General features: G+C 35.9%; 1 long non-coding RNA gene across 1 annotated transcript; it reads left to right on the forward strand.

Annotated features, from left to right (window-relative positions):
* The first annotated feature begins 8972 nt into the window (after window positions 1–8972).
* On the forward strand, window positions 8973–12616 carry LOC145634860 (uncharacterized). Its single transcript, XR_014113642.1, has 3 exons — window positions 8973–9162; window positions 9610–10044; window positions 12202–12616. It is a non-coding gene; the product is annotated as an uncharacterized LOC145634860 (long non-coding RNA).
* The last annotated feature ends 9337 nt before the right edge of the window (window positions 12617–21953 follow it).

A 21953-nucleotide genomic window follows, 5' to 3' on the forward strand; every position in this document is an offset into this window, starting at 1 on the left:
ACAAAAATAAAACCATTAAATCACCTTAAAAATTATTATTATTATAAAAAAAATGAGCAAGGCTCCGATACCACTATTGGGTTTTGATTAGTCCGACTCATCGCGAAAAAAAAACCCGAGCCAATATCAAACTCACAATTAATATAATTAAAATACATAATTAACAAGAATTAAGGAAAGAGGATATTACCTTTGAAGCGTGGTTCTCTCGTTAACCGAGCTCTTACTTGAGAAATCTTAAGTCTCGCAACGGGCGAAAACCTCCTACGGTATTGTAGGGAATATTTCAAGCATTACCATGAACTTGAACCCCACTGTGATCATACCCTTAAGCATGGTGGTGTCCAAAGGGAAGGAAGCTAGAGCAAAAGAGTCGCCAACGAGTTTTAGGAACTTGTAAACCGTTCACAAGGTGAAGATTACACCCCTTAACGATCAAGGAGATCGTTAACTCCAATAGGTCTTGAACCATGATTGGAAGTTCGGGGATAAAGTTACAAATCCAATCTAAAAGAGAAAGAATCTGCCCTAATAATAGGTCTCTACTTTATCCTTCTCGTATTCATGTGCGCTTTCTGACAAATATGCAATCATAAGTTTTCCCTAAACATGTTTATCTATGTTGGTTGAATATTAATGCACTAACAAAACTATTATTGGCAATCACTTGAATTATAACCATATTAGCCCTAAACAAGATTATTAATTATCCTATTAAGCGTGATTACAAGTACGAATTCTCTTTAAACATGCATAAAAGGTGTGATCAAGCAATAACAATAATAAAAAAATCAAGCAACATAATAATCATATTAATAATAATAACAATTATAACAATAATAATCATAATTAAAATAATCATGTTAAAGCATAATAATAGCAAGATCTTAGGCATGATTCTAACAAGATTAATAACAAACCCTAGCATGTCACTAAACATAAAAATCAAACATTTAGCCCTACATGATACTAACATGCTATTAAGAAAGAAAATAGGAAGCACTACATAAATCATAATTGATATAATTAAGAAACTTATTTTTTACCCTAAACATCATACTAAGAAAAGCATCCTAACAAGATACTAGGAATCAAAATAACAACCTAAACATGATTTCTATATCATAAGATCAATGAAATAATTAAAGCGCTTACTTGGATGCCTCGTACCTCTTTCTAATAACAAAATACACACGTTAGTAACTTCAAGGAAAATAATAAATTAAATAATTGAAATTGAGATTTGAGAAAGTTTAGACTAGATTTGGGACCAAACCCTCATAAATATCAAACCTTTCAGGTCTAAGGCGAAGGCAACTTGTAACTTGGCTAGGTGTGTCTAGTGCTAATGTATGAGGAATTGTGTTTGTAAAAGGCTAGGCTAGAAAGAGGGAGAGAGAATCAACAAATTCTTGATGAGAGTTGATGATTGAAAAAGGGGAGATATGACCTCTATTTATAGAGAAAAAAGAGGGTCGAAGAATAAAGAAAAGAATCTGAATTCGAATCGAAATAGAATTCGATGGACAACAGTTTTTGCGGATTTTATTTTTATCATATCTTTTGATCCAGAAGTCTAAATAAGGCATATAATATGTCATTGGAAAGTTATTTAAGTCTACATTCCAACCCAATTGAAATCAGTTTAAAATCTTTAGAAGATAAAAATATACGACCGAAATAGTAGGACAATGTCAGTTTTGCATAAAGTTTTGTATTTCTTTCATATCTTTTTCTTTATAGCTCGGAATTAATATTATAATATATCATTGGAAATATAATTTCAAGATCTATCCAACCATATAAGATTTGGATAAATATTATAGAGGTACAAAAATATTATCTGACTGTCTTTGAACATCTTTAAATTCGAATAGAATTAGGATTTAAAAAAAGGAAAGTTTTTATTTAACTCAAATTCTTTAATCTTATCTTTTCAAAAAGGATAATTATGATTTTTTTAGAAACTTATAGAAGCTTCTGATTAGTCCTAATTAGTTTAGGAATAGCATTAGACCTTTGGACCCTCCACATGATCATTGGGTCGTAGGTAAAAACCGGTTTGGCCCAGTTTAGTATTTTGGCTATAACTTCCTCATTATTCATCGGAATTGGGCTAATAATATATCGTTGGAAAGGTATTTTCAAGCCCTATCCAACTACACCATTATTGGACCCATATCATGGACCAAACTAAACTAAAATGCACGTTTTTCAAAAATAGTGTAAGAAAAGAAATATTTTCAAAAACCAAAAGAAGAGATATTTTAAAAAAAACGTCCTCATCACTAGACTTTTCACACTTTTTCTTTGCTCGATAATCAATGACATGAAAGGTATTCATCACGGGGTTTGGTTTTGGGGAGAAACATTTGGGTGTCTACAGGTATCCACCCGAAACACGACCCTAACTAGGTTTATTACTTGGAGGTTAGCTAAGTCCTACCAAACTACTCGAGTAATTATGAGTTTAAAGGTTTTCTCAATGGAGATGCCTAACCTGAATCTTACTCAAGTGAACAATCCCAAGGTATGCCTTGGCTATTTATAAGAAGTCCTTGTGAATTCCACTCATCTTTCAATGTGGGACTTTTTCACAAAAAGATCCCACATGGAAAGAATGTTGAATTCAATCCTTAGTTAAATAAACCAAGGAATAACTAAGTAACAAGTGTCACACGGTTATGTGAAGACCACTTACTCACTTGCTCCTAATGGAAACTCACATGCATTGTGAGCTAACCATGTGGCACCCAACCTTGAGCCCCAAGTTGCGTTTGGTTGGGCCGCGCTCCTTGCCAAATGGTGTTGCCACATGGCCCTTCCACTTGGTGGTTGCAACGTGGCACACTGCCACTTGGTGGCTCCCATGTGGCGCACTTCTATTTGGCGAGCTTCCCTAGACTTTCGCGCGGCTAGGGTTTTTACTTGTTACTTGAAGCATTTTCTCATCTTGCCAATTCCTAAATTTTGGCTCGACTTTTATGATTCGGTTCCGACGCTCGAAGCTCGGAATCCGATGTCTTTGTTAACAATACTCGAGTGACTTATTAATTCCTTTTGGATTAATTTGTTGCGTCGGATCGTTAGTTGCTTGGGTATGACCCGAAGGGTTCAGTCAAGATTAAGCTGTAATATTAATTATACATTAATATTACAAATTGGAAGTGGCCACCACCTAGGCATTCCAGTCACTTAACCTCACTGAATCATTAGCTTTCTAATAATTCCGAACCCTCTATCGGAGTAATACACTTGTTCGAAGGACACCAATCCTATCAGTTTTGTCATGGCTAAGACTAAAGGCGGGGAAAAAATTTGAAAATTTGGTGAAAATTCCTAAGTGTAGCAAAAGAGTGGCCATCTCTAAAAAAAACACACTCAAGAAGTCAACAAAAATCACACAAACATACCAATTAATGCAATATCCCCCAAGCTTATTCAACACTAATACACAATATATACAAAAATGAAGGAACGTTCTACCCAAGCTTGAACAAAGCATTGTCCTCAATTCGTAGAATATGGAAGAAAACAAAACTAACTAGAATCTTTTTGAGATTTTTGGTTTTTGTTGTTTTGTTTTTGTTTTTTTTACTAATGCACGTATTTGGTGTCCTTGCCTTCTTCAACTATGGGCGGCCTTTTCTTTCATCCATCTTCATTTATTTTTTAATCATGAAATATCATCTGATTTCCTTGGAACACAACTTGCTTATGAATTTTCTTATAAAGACAAATCAAGCCAACTTCCAAAGTCTCACATAAAACCAACATTCAGAATGCTCATGTTCATATACAATCAATCCAAAACTCAAACCTCACATGAAAATGCTTCACTAACTAAGAGGGTCGGTAAACATAGAACATAAGGCCTGTAATGTGGTATAAACAAGAGCGGGAAGTAGGAGGCTCAAATTGGTTAGCAAGAAGGTTTATGTAAAACAAAAAATCAAATATGTGACTTAATAAAAAAAATAATGAAAAATGAGAATAGGTGCCCATATCCTTCCTTGAAGATGCTGGGTCACGATCTTAGGAGCTAAAAGACAACACAAGGATTCAGACCTGCATAGTGGAAGATCTAAAACGCCACACTACAAGAATGATGAAGGCTAGAAAAAAATTAAACCTCACAAGGGATAGGAAAAATAGCAATTGCCAACAAAAGGGCATCAAATCCACCTATAAGGAGAAACCCCATCTTATCACTTTCCCATGGAATAAGGGTTCAAACATCCTCAAAAGTTCTTAACCGGGCTACCTTAGCATACGCTATCTTAGGATCAACCGAGGATACTCTCAAACCATGCGAACCATTGCCATTTAGGAAGGGTAATTTCTAAAAATGCAAGTCCGTATGTAAAATAATAAGTCAAAAGCAAAAGAAAAAACAAGAAGAAACTAGAACTTTGCCTCAAAAGAAAAATCTATTCGTTTTATGTGTTTTTTTTCTTTTTTTCTTTTTTTGTTCTTTTTTTTCACAAAATGGCTTTTTTAAAATAGAATTTATAAAAATAAAAGAGGAAAAGAAAAACAATAAAAAAGAAAAGAAAATAGAAAAAGGAAAAAGGAAAAAAAACACAAGGAAGAAAGGCAAACATGTAATATATTCTAATCGACAAACAAACGGTCATTCGGCTACAGTGCCAATGATCCCAAACACACTAAGGTGTTAATGGCAAGCAACCTCGAATCGTTCAACTCTTCTTAATCTAAGCCTAAACTACGCACACGAAAGGAAGAGGAAAAGAAAGAAAAATAGAAAGGTCACACCAAGCGATCTCAAAATGAAAGAACAAGCACGACGACAAGTAATTCTTCACCAAATTTCATGCGTCGAATGCTTCAATCAAGGACCTAAAAATTGAGACAAAAGGAAGGAAAAAGAGAAATATCTACACAAAAGAATGTTAGTAACTTAATGAAGAAATAAATGAAATAAATAAAAGAGAAACAACTAAACTATATCAAAGAAATTTGGACACAAGGGATTCGGATATGTGAGGTAGTAGCAAAAATCATCAAGAAGAAGAGAGCATAGGATACAACAACCAAGAGAACAATCAACAATATCAGGAATCATCACAAATAAACCATCATCAAGAAGACAATATCAACCAATCAGAAGAAAAGAGAAGTATGAGACATGAGACAACAACCACCATCACTAGCACAGAGAAGAGACTAGAATGAACCATAAAAGCGAAGGGGGAGAAAATGAAGCACAACAATATCAAACATATAATGCCCCTAAGCTTGAAATGAACTACCCCCCAAAACTTAAAACCTAATAGAAAATAGGAATAAGAAAGACATCAAATAAATCAAACAAGTAAGAAGCCATCACAAATAAACCATCATCAAGAAGCCAATATCAACCAATCACAAGAAACGATAAGTATGAGACATGAGACAACAACCACCGTCACTAGCATAGAGAAGAGACTAGAATGAACCATAAAAGCGAAGGGGGATAAAGTGAAGCACAACAATTTCAAACATTTAATACCCCCAAACTTAAAACGTAATAGAAAATAGGCATAAGAAAGACATCAAATAAAGCAAACAAGTAAGGGGGTATTGAAGATGGAATCATTCATCACTATGGTAAGGGGTAGAATGGGTACTCCCCTCACCGGTCTCTAAAACAACATGACTAGAGCTAGCAAAATCACCTACCTATAAAGGAGCCTTACCCCTCAACCTGCCCTCCCTCCTAGCCTTATCCTCATCAAAGAAATGAGACCATTCATCCAAGATGGGTTCGCCGATCGGCCCCACCTACCAAAGGTCTCGGGGTTTGGAAAGGGCATAGGGTTCGAAGGGTCATAGGTAAAATCGCATCCAGTGGGCCGCTTGTAATCATAAGTGGTTGGGGTGGTGCCAACTATTGCACTGGAGGGAATAAGAGGCCCTTCCCAATACGGGTAACAAAGAGAAGGTCCTTGGATGGGGTCATAGGGGACACATTGGGGGATAGGGCTTTATTAGACCGGGAGGTAGTGAAAGATCAAATACGGCTCGATTATTTCCCCTTTCCTAACATGAAAATAATACACTTGACGAGCATATTAATCATACCTAAGAACAAAATCATTCCCTAAAGGTGAAGAGGACAAAACATTCGCAATACAATCAATCCTTGCATGAAAACTAGACAAGTCAAGTGAAGAGGAAGAAGTAGAAGAAAGCATAGATATACCTCCCCCCTCATCCGGAGTAAAAGCTTGAAAATCCGCTAGAGGTGCATCATCGGAATTGATGTGCGAATGATTCGTCTTATGCCGAAGAGAAGGATCAATCTTACATTCTGGAATTCTCCATGTAATTTCTCCTTCGACCGGACGCCTCCTTGCTTGGAATCACAAACCAATACCAAACACGAGAAACCTTCCAAATGATGAGGCCTGGCCTTTTTGTGCGCTCAAGAAACTTATGAGTTATGAGGGCATAGATGTTAAGGTAATGCGAAGGGGTCATCTCACGAGAATCACTTATAAGAGGAAGCTCACTATGAAAGGTCTTATAAGAGTCATCGAGGCAAAAAAAAAGCAAGAACAAAGACAATGCCCATGAGTTGAATGTTACCCGAAAGTGAAACACCATCTCTAATGTCAAGCAATCGATTTATCAAATGTTGTGTAAAGTCAACTATCTCAAGTTCTCCTTGATCATGGTCAGCCATCCATAACCAACATGACTCCTCATGTGAGATAGAACCCAAAGAATCTTTCGAGTATAAGTGAGGATGCGATTAAAATGTCGCATGGTCGGATGAATAATGGATGCGAATTTAGAAGTTTGAGGCTCATACTTTCCTTAAATGGAGATGTGTCACCACCATCTAAGCTCTTCATATTCATGGTCATCATTCATCTTACCATGAGCCGGGTACACAAGATGATCTTCATCCACGGAGGTAGGAAATGTAAAACAAGCACCAAATTGAGACTCCGAGATTCGGTGATCATTATTGAATAGTTGGAATCATAAGGTCCTCGAAGAATCGCAATTATTTTCTCTTATCACCTCGAGACACGAGAGAAATTCAAAGGTTAACCGGGAAAAAGTGGGCGCACTTAGATCCAAAAATTCCAAACCCCCTAAATTCTTAGCAAGAAGCCGAACATCTGTGTCAACCCCTAGCATTGTTGTTGTTGCTTGATCATAGAAATGAGTAGACTGAGCTTCCTTTTGTCAATTGAACAAATGTCTCCCATTGTCGCTCCTTTGAAAATTCAATACCATATGTTTCAACCACCGGCAGGAGGAGGGACAACATGTCATGATGAGGTTGTGTTAGCATTGGTGCGAGCCCTTTTTCTTGCATCGTAAAGGAGCCATCTACAAGGAGCCCTTTTCTTGCGTCGTAAAGGATCCATCTACAAAGAGAAAGGCAACCATAAGAGATTCATCTTGAATTTGGGATAAACACACACAGATGCATAGGAAGTACGACTATCACCACATTATCATAATGAATAGCTCAAGAAATTGATGAACAAAGATGACCCCAAAATAGATGAATCAAGAATTATCACAAAGAACTAATGCCATGATTAGTATAGTAGCAACATAGAAATATTAAATAAGAACTAAGAATCAACCAACATAAATTTCAATGGCAAAAGTTAATCTTAGAAGCACAAATTCATGAACATTATAAGCAAAATTGTCAAGATATTGAATGTGCAAAATTACAATGCTACCATGAACAATACCCATGAGAGAGAAAAATGACCAACAATGGTGGTGTCAAGAGTTCAAGCAAATTAAATAATTTCATCATGAAAAAGCTTCAAAGTAACATCAAATGACATTATATAACACAAAATACAAGAAAAAAGAACTAACAATGGAGTTCTACCATTAAAGTCCAACCAAGGGTTTCAAGCTTCAATATGAGGAAGAATTTGAATAAAAATAAAGAAATCGTACCTTAATAGAGTCTAAAAACCCTTGTAAATGGAAGAACTGAAGATAATAAGCTAAATAAAACACCCAATTGTAAGCTCCAATTCCAAATTTCTAAACCCCAAAATTCGAAAATTTGACACAAAAATTCCAAAATTTATGCTCAAAAATCTAAAAAATTTGAAAGGAAGGTCTTGAACTTTGTTTGTTGTAATTTGTGTACATGATTGAAAAGAGTTAATTTAATACTAAAAATGAAGAAAATTTGAAAGAGAATAGAAAAGAGAGATAAAAAAAAATGGAGGTTGAAATCAGAGAGAGGGAAAGGAGAATGAAATAGGGGGGTTTGTGCATGCATTCAATGGAAGCAAAGGGAAAGGGGAGGCTGCCCCTGCTGTCATTGCAGGGTGGGGGGGCTGCGCAGCTGTGCAGGGTGTGTGCTATGACTATGTGCGGATGGTGTGTAGTGTGTGCGGTGCTCTCATCGACGCTCTCGAGCGTCATGCTCGAGTGATGCCTACAAGGAGGACAAACCAAAATCACAAAATAAATCAAAAAGTACTCATTCATGATTAAAAGCCACGAGAGCCTAACCATGTGATCACTACAAGAAAAAGAGGAATTAGCAACAGAAATTTGTGACTACCCTAATATTCAGTCGCAAAAAATAAATTTGCGACTGATAAAGACGGACAGTCACAAATTTTGCAACTGATTTTCCACTACTTGCTACGCGGTCGCTAATTTGCGACTGAGTTTTGCGACTACTGTAATAATCAGTCGCAAAAAATATATTTGCGACTAACTGAAATGAGTAGTCGCAAATTTTGCGACTCATTTTGCAGTAGTTGTAATGCTATCGCTAAATTGCGACGCTCTTATAATTTTTGCGACTATATATTGTAGTTGTTGGGTTAATGATTTTCAAACTTATTTAATTTAAAATTTGCGACTAATATTGCAACTAAGTCAGTAGTCCTTACTCGTTACTATTGTTTTTAAAATTTATTACAAAAAAAATTCGTAAATATAATGAGTTGCTACCAAAAAAAAAAAAGAAAAAAAAAAGAAAAAGCAAACTAACTTAATCACTCTAACAGTCTAACTCTAACCCTTATATACACTATACAGTACAAAAACTCTTCCTCCATTAAAAAAAAAAACACGCAGAAGGCAATTTTCAGAGATTCAACCCCAACTGTCGCTCTTTATCTGCCTTTGCTGCGCCACCACGTCTCCTCCCAGGTAAGTTTAAACGATGTTTGACATCCCTTCTATCTTTTGTTAATTGTAATTTGCAACTACGAATTTTAGGGTTTACCATTGAATTTTTTTGTCCAATAAATTGATTTTAATTTGGTTTCCATGATGTAATTTAAGTCAGTTAATGAAAAATCATTCAAAATTGATTGAGTTTACTAAAATTCTTTTTTTTCAGTGTATGAATCTCAATTCTGGCTATCTCGACCCCTATATATTTTTTTCTCCATTAATTATTAATTACTATATATTTCTAAAGAAGGGGGTTTGTTGGCTAGAGTGTAATTCTTATTGGTTAATTAATGGATGGAGGTTATTGAGGTTCTCTCGAACTCCATTGAATTCTTGTTTTTCTTTGACTTCTTCTGTTTTTGAGCCTAATTTGCTGCTGGTTGGTTGTTATGACAATAATTGTGGTGGGTTTATGGAAAGGGTGCGAGGGAGAAGTAGGGGCATCAATAAGGTGTGAATGCGTGGCTGCTAGATGCGTGGCTGTTGCATGGTTGTTGTTGTTGTTGCAGGGGGGATAGTGGCTTGGTGTGTGGTGCATTTGGTGGATGAATGGGAGTTGAACTATTAAATTTTGGAGCGCAAAAGTTAAAGCTACTTATTATTATTATAATGAACTTGGGTTTAGCAACTTTATGCTTAAAGCAACCTTATGCATCATGATGAAAAGAAAGAAGTTTAATTTTCCATTACAAAGTACTCCGTACCAATTTTTTTATCGCTAACAAAGATGAGGAATATTGTGAGAAAGTAGGTTGTGCAAATGAGTCCAACCACGTCTCATTCTACGACTGTTCGTAGAAAAAGATCGAGAAAAGGCCACTTATGGTTAGGGAACGTTAATTCACTTAGTTTAAGGTAAGCTTGCAATTTGAGACATTTTCTTCTATTTGTTGCTCTTAAACTAGTGAAGCTATGTTTGATTGCAATTTATCCATATTACGTTCTGTTTCTAATTGTTAGTTTTGCTACTTATTTTTCGGTTTGTTTTGGATGTTATTGATTGTTGTATTAAACATTAGTGAATATTTTGTTCAGGTGTTTGAAAAGCTTAATAGTGAATATTAGCTTTAAGAATATTCTAATTGCCTGATAGGGTAAATTCTCTGTTCTGATTGTTGGGCGTGACATAGCTGTATGTGGGGTGATTTTTTTTCATGTCTAGTCCTAATATCAGCATCAATCAAGAAGAATTTGGATCAAGTGGTTAAAATTCACTCCTCTGTATATATAATTGAGCTGTCCTTGAATATGTGATATTTGTTCTGATTACTAGTGGCCTAGTTCTCTATACATGAGTCTCTGTACATGAGTCTCTATACCCTACATATAATTTTCATTTGGGTGAAATCTCTAGGTACTAGAAGTGTCTCCTAGAATGACAAAGACCCTGTTTGATTCTTCATGAGCTCTGGACTCAGACTCTCATTGAATTAACATAATTGTTATGTCTCACAATCATCCCATTAGTAGGAATTTGAAGGCATGGAGCGAAAGAATGGCCTGGTTGACTCATTAATTCTCTGTGGCAAGCATTTCATATTAGAGAAGAGTTCAATTTCCTCTAGAGATAATTAGATCACTGACCTCTTGTAACATAAGTGCATCCATTAACTGCCATTTTTTTTTCTTAAACTTTAAGCCAAAACCTATAACCTACTTGTCCTCTAGATATTAATTTAGTTTACTGACTGACCTTTGTTATTCATACAAAGGGATTTTTTGAAGGTCCTTGTGACTTTACGATGTTTTAGTCATTAGTCATTCCTGCTTTCAATTGCTGTCCTGGTCAGAATTTTTTTAATAGAATTGAGACAATGATTCTCATTCTTTTCTTGGTTTGTTTTTTGGTTTAATTTGCTTCTGTTATCAACGCCTAGAGTCTTTCCTGGGATCATAATAATCCTCCTCCCTCCCCCTATTTTTCCAGACATACATTGCAAATTGGCAAGTACCACCATGAGTTTCTTGATTGTTTTTATTACTGGTATTAGACATTATTTTTGTGTTCAGCAGAGTTTCTAAACTTGCACTTATTAGAGATCTCTATCCTTGATTACAATTAAGGTTTCTTGGTTAATTTTGAGCGAAGGATATGTGTAAGTGTGAGGAAATGAACGAAAGAAACCAGAAGAATGCTAAACCACTACTTTAAACTAATACAATTAGATAAGTTTCTAGACAATTGCACGCTTCTTTACTATGCCAAGAAACTGAATCCGAAATCCACCAAAATAGTCTTTACTTGTGAAAATAGTCTTTTTCTATGTTCTATTCTGGCTTATTATGAGTTGTTAATGCCTAGCGTATTGAATTTTTTTTTTTTTTTTTTTGTTTTTTTTTTTTTTTTTTGCACAGCATCAAACTCCCTTTTACCTCCCATTTCATTTTCTTGGTTTGTAGCTACCCATTTGTACTGATTATATCTCTTCACAAACTGCTTCAACTCTGGAGGCAGCTGTCTTTGTTGCATCCATTGCTCTATATCTGTTATCCTGATCCTCCACTCTTCCAATCAGACTGTAGTTGACTGCAAATATGTCTACAATTACAGAATATGGCAATATTCACTTCTGAAATTCTTAGATACTACATTTTTTTTTATATATATACTAAGCCACTATTGTCGTAACTTCAATCTACTCAACTGACAGTGGTAACCTTTCAAAAAGAGAGAAAGGGTACTAACTTGCTTGTTTCAATGGTTAAATTTTGTGGATTTTTAAAATTAGCTCTTTACATATATTTTAAGCAAATTATATAAAGTAAAAGTCTGATTGGATATTGTGCATTGCAATCTTATTATGAATCCTCGGCATGTTATAGTATTATCAAATATTGCAGACTTCCAAACTGTCAAACTTTGTTTTATTCTAAATTTTTTTTATGCCTTTTCTAAATTTCAGCTTATTCCATTCCTTGTTAATTTATGATAGTTCCTATTAAAAGGTAAGAGATTATTTATCCATATTTGTTATTTGAGATACAATTAAACTCTTGTGTAATTATGTGCAGTGTGTGGAAACCCAAGTTCGATGCTAAGGCTAGGAGAGACATTGACAAAAAAGTTGGGGACCGACTTAGGGGTCCGTTGAACCAAGTTTTCAAAATGCCTCTCCCTAAGAAGTTAATTTCATGATTGACACTGTTCGAGCTGAATTCATAAATAAGCGTAAGCATCCAAATTTTGTGAAACGTTGTGAGCAAGCAAGAGATAATCAGTTATCTGGACAAATATTAGAGATAATCGGTTATCTAACTGATCTTTAATTTTCGAGGCATATTTGTATATCTTCATTAATTTATTTGAAGTAGCTTCTTTTTTGTAGGAGGTGATTTTTGAAATAATTAGTCATATAGTTTAGAATATTTCTTTTTAGTACATTGATACAAAATTGAGTATATTTAAATAAAATTATCATGTTGTTTATTTAAATTTATGCGTGGGTATCTTTTTTTTTGTGATTGATATTGGTCGTAGGCCCGTTGCTAAATTATGGTCCCCAAATATTGATAGTCAGTTGCAAAAATTTTGCAACTGCATATTTGTTTTAGAGAATGATTGGTTAGTTGCAAAATAATTAGTCTCGATGACTAATCTGTAACAAAAAAATAGTTTTGTAGTCGCAAAAATTTGGTCTCGTATGTAGAATCTAATCCGTCGCAAAAAACATTAGTCTCAATAGTCGCAAATCCGTCACAATAAAACTAGTCTCCGTAGTCGCAAAAGTTTAGTTTCGTAGTCGCAAAAGTTTGGTCTTGTAGTCGCTGATCCGTCGCAAAGGTTAGTCTTAAAACATTGGTCTCCGTAGTTGCTAATCCGTCGCAAATATATTACGATGGACATAATTTAGTTTCTAAACTTTGAAAGTTAGTCGCTAAATGGCAGTTGCAAAGGCGTTGCAAATCTGTTGCTAAATTTGCAACTGTTCAAAAATTAGTCGCAAAAATGGATTTGCGACGAGGTCTTTGGCAACGAACCAAAGTAGTTCCAAATCCGTCACAAATCCATTTTTGCGACGGATTTGCGTCACTGTTCATCAATCACATCTCCACTTCTAACTCAATTCCGATCTCTCAAAACCTTCACATGACACCAAAATTGTTGGAAAGCATAATCTAATTAATCTCAATATACCTAAAATCAAGTAAATAAAGAAAAGTAAGAAAATAATCTAAAAATATAAAAGGAATAAAAATAAGACAAAGGGTTAGAAAACTGGGTTGCCTCTTGGGAAGCGCTTGTTTAACGTCATAGCTCGACGTTCTCCACCTATCAAGGTATTTTGTGAAGAATCATTTATGAACTAGGCCAACAAAACTCCATCAAAATACTTCTTGAGCCGATGGCTATTGACCTTTAAAAAAGATGATGAATCTTATATGTCTATTTTATATAGTGTTTTGGCTCTTTAGAGCCACTTTTATTACTAATTAGTGTTTTCTAGTGTTTCGTGGTTTTGGTTGAGTTTTTTTGGGAGTTGCACATTTGGAGCATTTTCCAAGGATTTTATGAAGCAACCACGAGCATTGGAGGAGTACGACCACTTTTTGTAGCCCAAGGCCAGTTAGAGTCATTGAACCGGTGATTAAGGACTCGACGCATGAGATACCGAGGCATTTGGACCGATTATTAAAGCCATAGAAGAGGAAATCCAAATTAGGCCAAAGAATCGGAGCCTAATAAAGAAGTCCAAAGTGCCCAAGATCCCTTGCCCGGCTCAAGAGGCTCCGCCCGAAGGTGCACCAAGGTTGGCGGGGCCATTGAAGAAGAAAGACGCTTCCCCCAATCCGGGCGCAAGAGAAGACCCTTGAAAGAAAAGGGCAGGTCCTGGTCGGGCAGTGTGGTTCCCGACCGGGATCGTGTTTCTGGAGGAAGATTAAGCGTCATTTTAAATTTGTTTAAGCTTAGGATTTTCTAGCATAATATAAATACGTTTTTGTTAAGTAAGTTTAGTATTTCTTGGACCTCTTCTCTTAGCTTTTCTCTATCTACTTAGTTTTTAGATTAAAATTCTCTCATTGTTTTTTCTCTCTCTACAACTCTACAACTTTGTTCTTAATTTAGTCCATTATTTCCGTTAACTTTGGTAACGATTTCTTCTCTATTATTTTCAGTATTTTAATTTCTTCATTTCATCATGTCTTGTTTATTTGCTTTGATTAATTTAGATTTAATTATGTTTGAGTAGTTTTCTTTCCAGGGTTTATAAATCCATAAATAATATGAAGGGGTAATTTATTGTTGTTGATTGTCATTGCTTGATTAATTTCCTATTGATTGAATTAATGCTATGCAATTAGATTAGGCCTGGTTTAATTTTATGAGTTATGCAATATTGATTTGAGATTTGAGAGATGAGAGTTGATGTTAAGGCTTAGTTTAAATAGGCAGACTAATTTATAAATGGTTAAGTTGAGATTCGAGAGATGAGATTTAATACCGGTAAATTAACTCTGTGATTGTAATATGTAGTGAAATCCCTTTATGATCTGATTAATTGATGCATTTATGATTGATTATTATGTTTTACCCTGAAATATTATTTATTTGTGAACCTACGGCCTAGGCTTTTATTAATTAATTTTTCCCTACTTTTATCTCCCTTAGTTTAATTTCATCATACAAATCTATAATGTAGTTACTTTATAATTTAGATTATTTTAATTAATTAGGAATAGGAAGACTTGTTTCCCTGTGGTTCGACCCTTCTTCCCTATCTGCATAGTTGAGGAATTTATAAATTATTTTTTATTAGGTGATACTTTATCTTGTCAAAATTTGGCCCGTTGCTGGGTAAATGGTTTTATTTTTATTTCTGATTGTTTTTGTAGTCTAAATTATTTTCTACCGTCTCATAGAACGCAAATTCTTTGAGACAATTTTCTCATATTTGTTTGTTCAATTATGTGTTTATGCCTAGGGGTTCTATATCAAGTTACATTCCATTCGATCGTGAAATCGAACGATCTTTTCATAGACAGAAAAACTTTTATAGGAAGATACTAGACACTTCTAAAGGTAATCCACCTTCTGAACCCCCATCCGATTCTAACGATTTGAAAGTTTCTGTAAAACCTAAATCAGAGATGGAGAATCCACCTCCACAGTCACCTCGCAAGCTCAACGATTATTCCCAGTCGTCGCTGACATATTTTCCACACCTTACTCCTACTCCGACCCTTGATGGAGTGCAATTTGAGATCAAGCCCCAATTTATCACGATGATAGAGAGGAAGCAATTCAATGGAGCAAAGGGTGAAGAACCTAATCTTCACATTGCAAAATTCTGTCAATATTGCAATACCATTGGGCAAGCTGGAGTCACGTAAGACCAAATCAGGGAGATTCTTTTTCCCTTTTCTTTATATGGAAAAGCTAAATTATGGTTTAATAGTTTGAATAGAACTACACTTGGTATTACTGACTGGGAAACTCTTGCTTTGAATTTTTATAATAAATATTACTTTTCCCAACTTTACTAAGGAGTGCTATTCAAAACTTTTCCCAAAATCCAAAAGAAACTCTATATGAGGCTTGGAAAAGGTTTAAGGATCTTCAAAGAGAATGCCCCCCCACTATAATCCAGCACAATGGCAGCTGATCCAAGCTTTTTACAATGGACTTGGAAACTCATCTAGATCAATTCTAGATTCTGCAGCTAGTGAAAGATTCATACATGAATCTTAATGTTGAAAATGCAAGTAAAGATATCAAAGACATGACAATTCATAATTCTCAAAATGGGAATCCGAGAGGGTTTACTAACAAAAGAAAACATAATGTTGATTTTGTATCTTTTTTGCAGGCTTAGTTAACATCTATTTGTTAGAAACTAGATAATCTTACTGCTATTCCTAACTCTGTAGCTAATGTTTTTGTTGTTACTAATTACAAAGCTTTTTGAGAAAATTGTGGAATTGTAGGACATTTGGAGCAAGATTGTAGGAGTTCCATGGAGCAAGTTAATGCCTTCCAAACCTATAGGCAAAATAACCCATACTAAAGCACTTATAATCATGGCATCCGGAACCACCCATATCTTTCCTACCGAAATACCAATGTACAAAACCCTCCACCTCCACAACAAACACAACAGCAACCACCACCACAGCAAAAATATTACCATCCTAATTATGGCCAGAAAAAACAATCACAACCCTCCTCATCTTCTGAACCTACTATGTTAGAAATTAGAGCAATGCTATCAAGAATGCAAAAGCACATGGAGAGTAGGGATGCACAAATTGATTCGATTATAGCTCATAATAAAATCATGGGCAATCAAGTTGCGAAGATTTCATCTACCCTACAAACGCGTCAGCAGAGAGCTCTACCATCGCAACCAATCCATCCTATGGATCATGCTAATGCAATTACCCTAAGGATTGGTTCACACTATGATGGGACTCCTATGCCCAAGGATGTTGAACCTGTTTCTAATCCAGATTCCCTTGTACTAAATGCTAACCTTACTAACCCTGCAGGGCTACAATAGGAAACTAACCCTTCTAATGTTTCTTTGCAGGGTAAATCTCAGGACAAGGGTGGAGATGTGAAGAGCCCATTTATCAAACTTCCATTCCCAAATAGACATTTGATGAGTAAGTTTGATAAGCAATTTGATAAATTTTTGGAGGTTGTGAAAAATTTGCAGGTAACAGTTCCTTTCATTGATTTAATCACTTAGGTTTATGCATATGCTAATTTTGTGAAAGATATCTTAACTAGGTAAATAGGCCTTTGATGAGGTAAAAACTGTAGCTTTTACAGAGGAATGTAGTGCTTTATTGCAAAATAAATCCCCTACTAAATTAAAGGATCCTTGTAGTTTTTCTATCCCCTGTCATATTGATAATGTCTTCATAGATAAAGCATTATGTGATTTAGGTGCTAGTGTTAGTGTTATGCCATTGTCTGTGTGTGCTAAACGTAATATGGGTGATTTTAAAGTTACTAACATTACTTTACAGATGGTAAACCGTTCTGTTAAATACCCCTTAGGTATTTTAGAGGATGTTCCTGTCAAATTTGGTAAATTTTTTATCCCTGTAGACTTTGTTGTTTTAGACATGGCTGAGAATACACAAATTCCCATTATATTAGGTAGGCCTTTTCTCCATACTACATGAGCTATTATTAATGTTAAAAATTGAAAACTAACCCTTTCTGTTGGAGATGGTAACATCACTTTTAATTTAGGGAAGGTTTTATAAGGACCTATGCTAAAAGAAAATTGTTGTTTAATTTATGTCATAGATATATTGGATGATATTTGTGAAGAAAGATTACCATAGGTTATTACAAGGGATCCCTTGGAGGAATTTCTTTGTGGAGATTTATCTGCAGGTGATGTAAAAATTTAGATTACTGAGGTGGATGCTATTGAAAAAGCTCTTGTAATAGAAGAGCTTGATCCTAAAGAGACCACGAAGGTAGTAAAACTAGTTCAAGAATCAAAACCTGCAAAGATTAAGAAACATGAGCTAAAACCTCTCCCTTCTTATTTAAAATATGTTTTTCTTGATGAGCAGGAACTATACCCTGTAATCATTGGTATTGCACTTGATGACCCACAAACTTCCCAAATACTAGAGGTTATTTGAACCCACAAAAGGGTAATTGGGTACAGTATTGATGATCTCAAGGGTATTAGCCCAGATTTTTGTATGCACATGATACATTTAGAGGACAACTACAAGCCATGTATTCAACCCTAGAGGAGGTTGAATCCTAATATTCAAGAAGTAGTTAAGAAAGAGGTGATGAAATTACTCAGGTATTATATATCATATTTCTAAGTCAAAGTGATAAGTCCTCAGGTGGTTCCTAAAAAGGGTGGGATGACTATGATTAAAAATGATAAAAAATGAATTGATTTCCACTAGAACTATTATAGGGTGGCGTATGTGCATTGATTATAGATTAAATATCGCCATTAAAAAGTATCACTTCCCTTTCCCTTTTATTGATCAAAATGCTTGAGAGGTTGGCTAATCATAAGTTCTTTTGTTAATTGGATGGGTATTCGGGATTTTTCCAAATTCCAATACACCCTGAAGATCAAGAAAAGACTACATTTACATTTCCTTATGGTACTTTTACATACCGTAGAATGCCTTTTAGTTTATGCAATGCCCCAGCTGCCTTTCAACGTTGCGTGATCAGTATATTTTCTAATTTCATAGAGTATATCATGGAAGTATTTATGGATAATTTTAGTGTGTATGGGTCTTCATTTGATGCATGCCTTGTAAATCTCGCTAAAATTTTGAAAAGATGTGAAGAATGCAACTTAGTCTTAAATTAGGAGAAGCGTAACTTTATAGTGACAGAGGGAGTAGTCCTTGGCTATATTTTATCTTATAAGAGTATAAAGGTAGATAAGGCTAAGATTTATGTGATTGAGCAATTGCCTCCTCTAGCCAATGTTAAAGTTGGGTAAGAAGTTTCTTAGGTCATGCGGGGTTTTATCGTCGATTTATCAAAGATTTTTCTAAAATTGCTAACCACTAACTCAGCTTTCACTCAAGGATACCCCATTTGATTTTACTGTCAAGTGTATTGAGGCTTTTCACAAGTTAAAGCATGCATTGTTATCGGCACCCATCATATGTGCACCCAATTGGAATCTTCCTTTCGAGATCATGTATGATGCAAGTGATTTCGCATTAGATGTCGTGCTGGGACAAAGAAAGAAAAAAGTTTTACATGCTATTTATTATGCAAGTAAAACTTTGGATGAAGCCCAAGTCAACTATGTCACTATAGAGAAGGAGTTTCTTGCTGTTATTTATGCTTTAGAAAAATTTAGATCATATCTAGTTGGTTCTAAAGTTATTGTTTTTACTGACCATGCAACTTTGATGTATTTAATAGTCAAGGGAGAATCAAAGCCTAGGCTCCTCCATTGGGTTCTCTTGCTCTAAGATTTTGATGTGGAGATTAAGGATAAGAAAGGTGCAGAGAACATTGTGGCAGACCACTTGTCACGTATCAGGTATGATGAGGGTAAGGATTCTCTTCCTATAGACGATTCTTTCCCTAATGACCACTTGTATGCAGTTGTAGAGAAACACCCTTGGTATGCAGATTATGCAAATTATTTAGTGGGTAGTACTCTACCCCCTGACTTGTCCTACTAATAGAAAAAGAAGTTCCTTTATGATGTTAAACATTATTTTTGGGATGATCCTTTTTTGTTTTGTGAGTGTGCAGATGGATTATTTCGCAGGTGTGTTCCCAAATGGGAAATTCACGATGTTCTTACTAGTTGTCACAACTCACCGTATGGAGGACATCATGGTCCCACCAAAATGGTGGCCAAGATTAATGAGTCGGGTTTTTATTGTCCTACTATGTTTAAGGATGCTAACACTTTAACATTGGCTAAGATTGGTGCATTTGAACAACTTCACCTAATCGATTCCAGTTCGTCTTGAGTAACATGTGGTAATAGGGTCGTGCGGGACCTAGATAAACCAGCGCTTTGCGGGAGGCAACCCGTATTTTCTTGCTTTTTATTTTAGTATTCTTTCTTTCTTTTTCTTAGTGTGAGGAGAGAGGAGGGAATTTAATTATTTGTATGAGGTTTTGTACAGGTTTGATGGAAAAAAGTTAGTCAAATTTGGAGACAAGAAAAGAAAAAAAAAACGGACTTAAGTGTTGTAGCGCGCCCGACTGGGCGCGAGAAGAGAGTCTAAAAAAGAGGAAATTCGCCTGACCGGGCACGAGAGCTAAGGAGAAAAATCAACAATATTTTCCCGGCCAGGCAAAGTCATAACAAATCAGGCTCGAGAGTTGACGAGTACGGAAATTTTTTTCGCCGGATCAGACGAGAGGGTGCCTAACCGGGTGCGAGAGCGAAGACAAAAAAAAGAAGAGAGTTTGCCCTATCGGGCGCGAGAAGAGGATTTTGTAATCAACAGATCGCCCGATCAGGCGACCTGGCGACCAAATGCGTGTGAACACCCCCTCAACCGAAACCTCTTTTCTTCTTTTCTTCTTCTTTCTTCTTTCTCCTTCTTTCTTTCCTCCTTATTCTTCTTTCCACCATTCTTTCTCTCTACAAAACCTTAAACTCTCTACCTTCTCTCTAAGATCTCCTCTCTAATTCTTACCCAAATTCAAAAAAATTTACATATTTCTTCTCCTCTCTTCATCTTCTACATTACCATACCAAAATTTCTCAATTCCAAACAACTTTTTACAAACCCATATTTTCAAATGGTATCAAAGATGGCAAGAACACTTATTGGGCCAAGTTCTAGTTCGAGCCAAGCGTATGACCCGGACTTGCAACTTCCATAATGGCCTACCATTCGAATCGCGACGGAAACTCAACGAGATCAGCTCATAAAACTATATGAGCGTGAGATAATTCCCTCTTGGTGGTTACACCGCCCTAATCTTGAGTCCTTAGGATTATTTGATTATGTCAGGAGATTTATGAATGATATAGGAATGAGGAAATTTTTTTGATATGCATTATCCTAAGTATCGTGAATTGACTTTCGTGAATTGACTTGTGAACTTCTTTCCTCTTTGTATGTTGTAAATAGAAAAAATGGGCCAAGAACAATAAAAATATTAGTTTAACTTATATCGAATTTTGTAAATTATTTGATTTGGGATCCGAACTCCCCCACCATTGGCATGATCACTATAAAATGGAAGATAGATATCATGTTTTAACCGGTTTACTAGCCTTGAACGCTCAACATGCTAGTGCCCGACCTATTCATCACCCTATTCCTAAAATTTGGCAAAGATTTTCGGATGTTTGTTTTCTAGGTAGGAATGAGCCACACAATGCACAAACTAATGAGCTAGCTGTTATTTGACATTATGTGTTTGGTTATGGTAAATTGAACATGGGTAGGTACATCATCGACCATTTAAGTAGACATGCCACGGCTAGTACCACAGCTAGCCCATATCCGATTAGGAGGCCTAATTACTAGGATAGCGGTTAAGAAGACCGGTTTCTAGTGAGACTAGGGCCTAAGGTCTCACTAATTAGGGGGGGGGGGATACATACAGGACCACTAGGCATCTAGAGGACTTTTGTTCGGTACAGTAAGATAGCTAAAAAATCCCCTATTGGTGTGTTAGGGTAGGAACGGAGCAACCATTTCCTATCTTTCCCCTCCCTAACCCTGATTTGACCACCTTTACCCCTGGGCAAGAGTCTTATACATATGCTGCTTTAGTTTCCCATGCCAAGGGGAAAGCACCTCCACCACCTCCACCCCATCCTAAGCCTATGGTAGCACCTTCTCCACCTCATATGCCTCCACCTCCCTTTAGGCAAGACATAGAGACCGTATGGAATCTACAGAGCATAGGGCACGCCTTAGGCCTCATTGAGGGAAATTATGGGGAGATTAGACAAATGGTTGGTTCTATAAACCAACGTATTGGGTTTCAGTGAGTCCGACACACCGTGGAAAGAAACCCAACCCCAAAACCAAACTCACAATAATTATAACCATAAACATAATTAAAATAAACACAAGATTAATTAAGTTATTATTACCTTTGTAGCGTGCTTCGCTCACCAAAACGAGATCTTACTTGAAAGCCTTCAAGTCCCGCTCACACGGCAACCTCCTTTGAAGTCCACCCGCAACACGAGGATCGAATTCGGTCTAATGCCTTGGAGTTAGCAAGGCCCGACTTTAAAAGCCGAGCAATTAGTGTTCAAAGGTTTTCACATTGTGATGCCTTTTTCAACACTACTCAAGTGAAGAATTCCCAACTCCCT

The sequence above is a fragment of the Chenopodium album genome, chromosome 6 (genome assembly GCF_948465745.1).
Source record: "Chenopodium album chromosome 6, dcCheAlbu1.1, whole genome shotgun sequence".
Classification (NCBI taxonomy): domain Eukaryota; kingdom Viridiplantae; phylum Streptophyta; class Magnoliopsida; order Caryophyllales; family Amaranthaceae; genus Chenopodium; species Chenopodium album.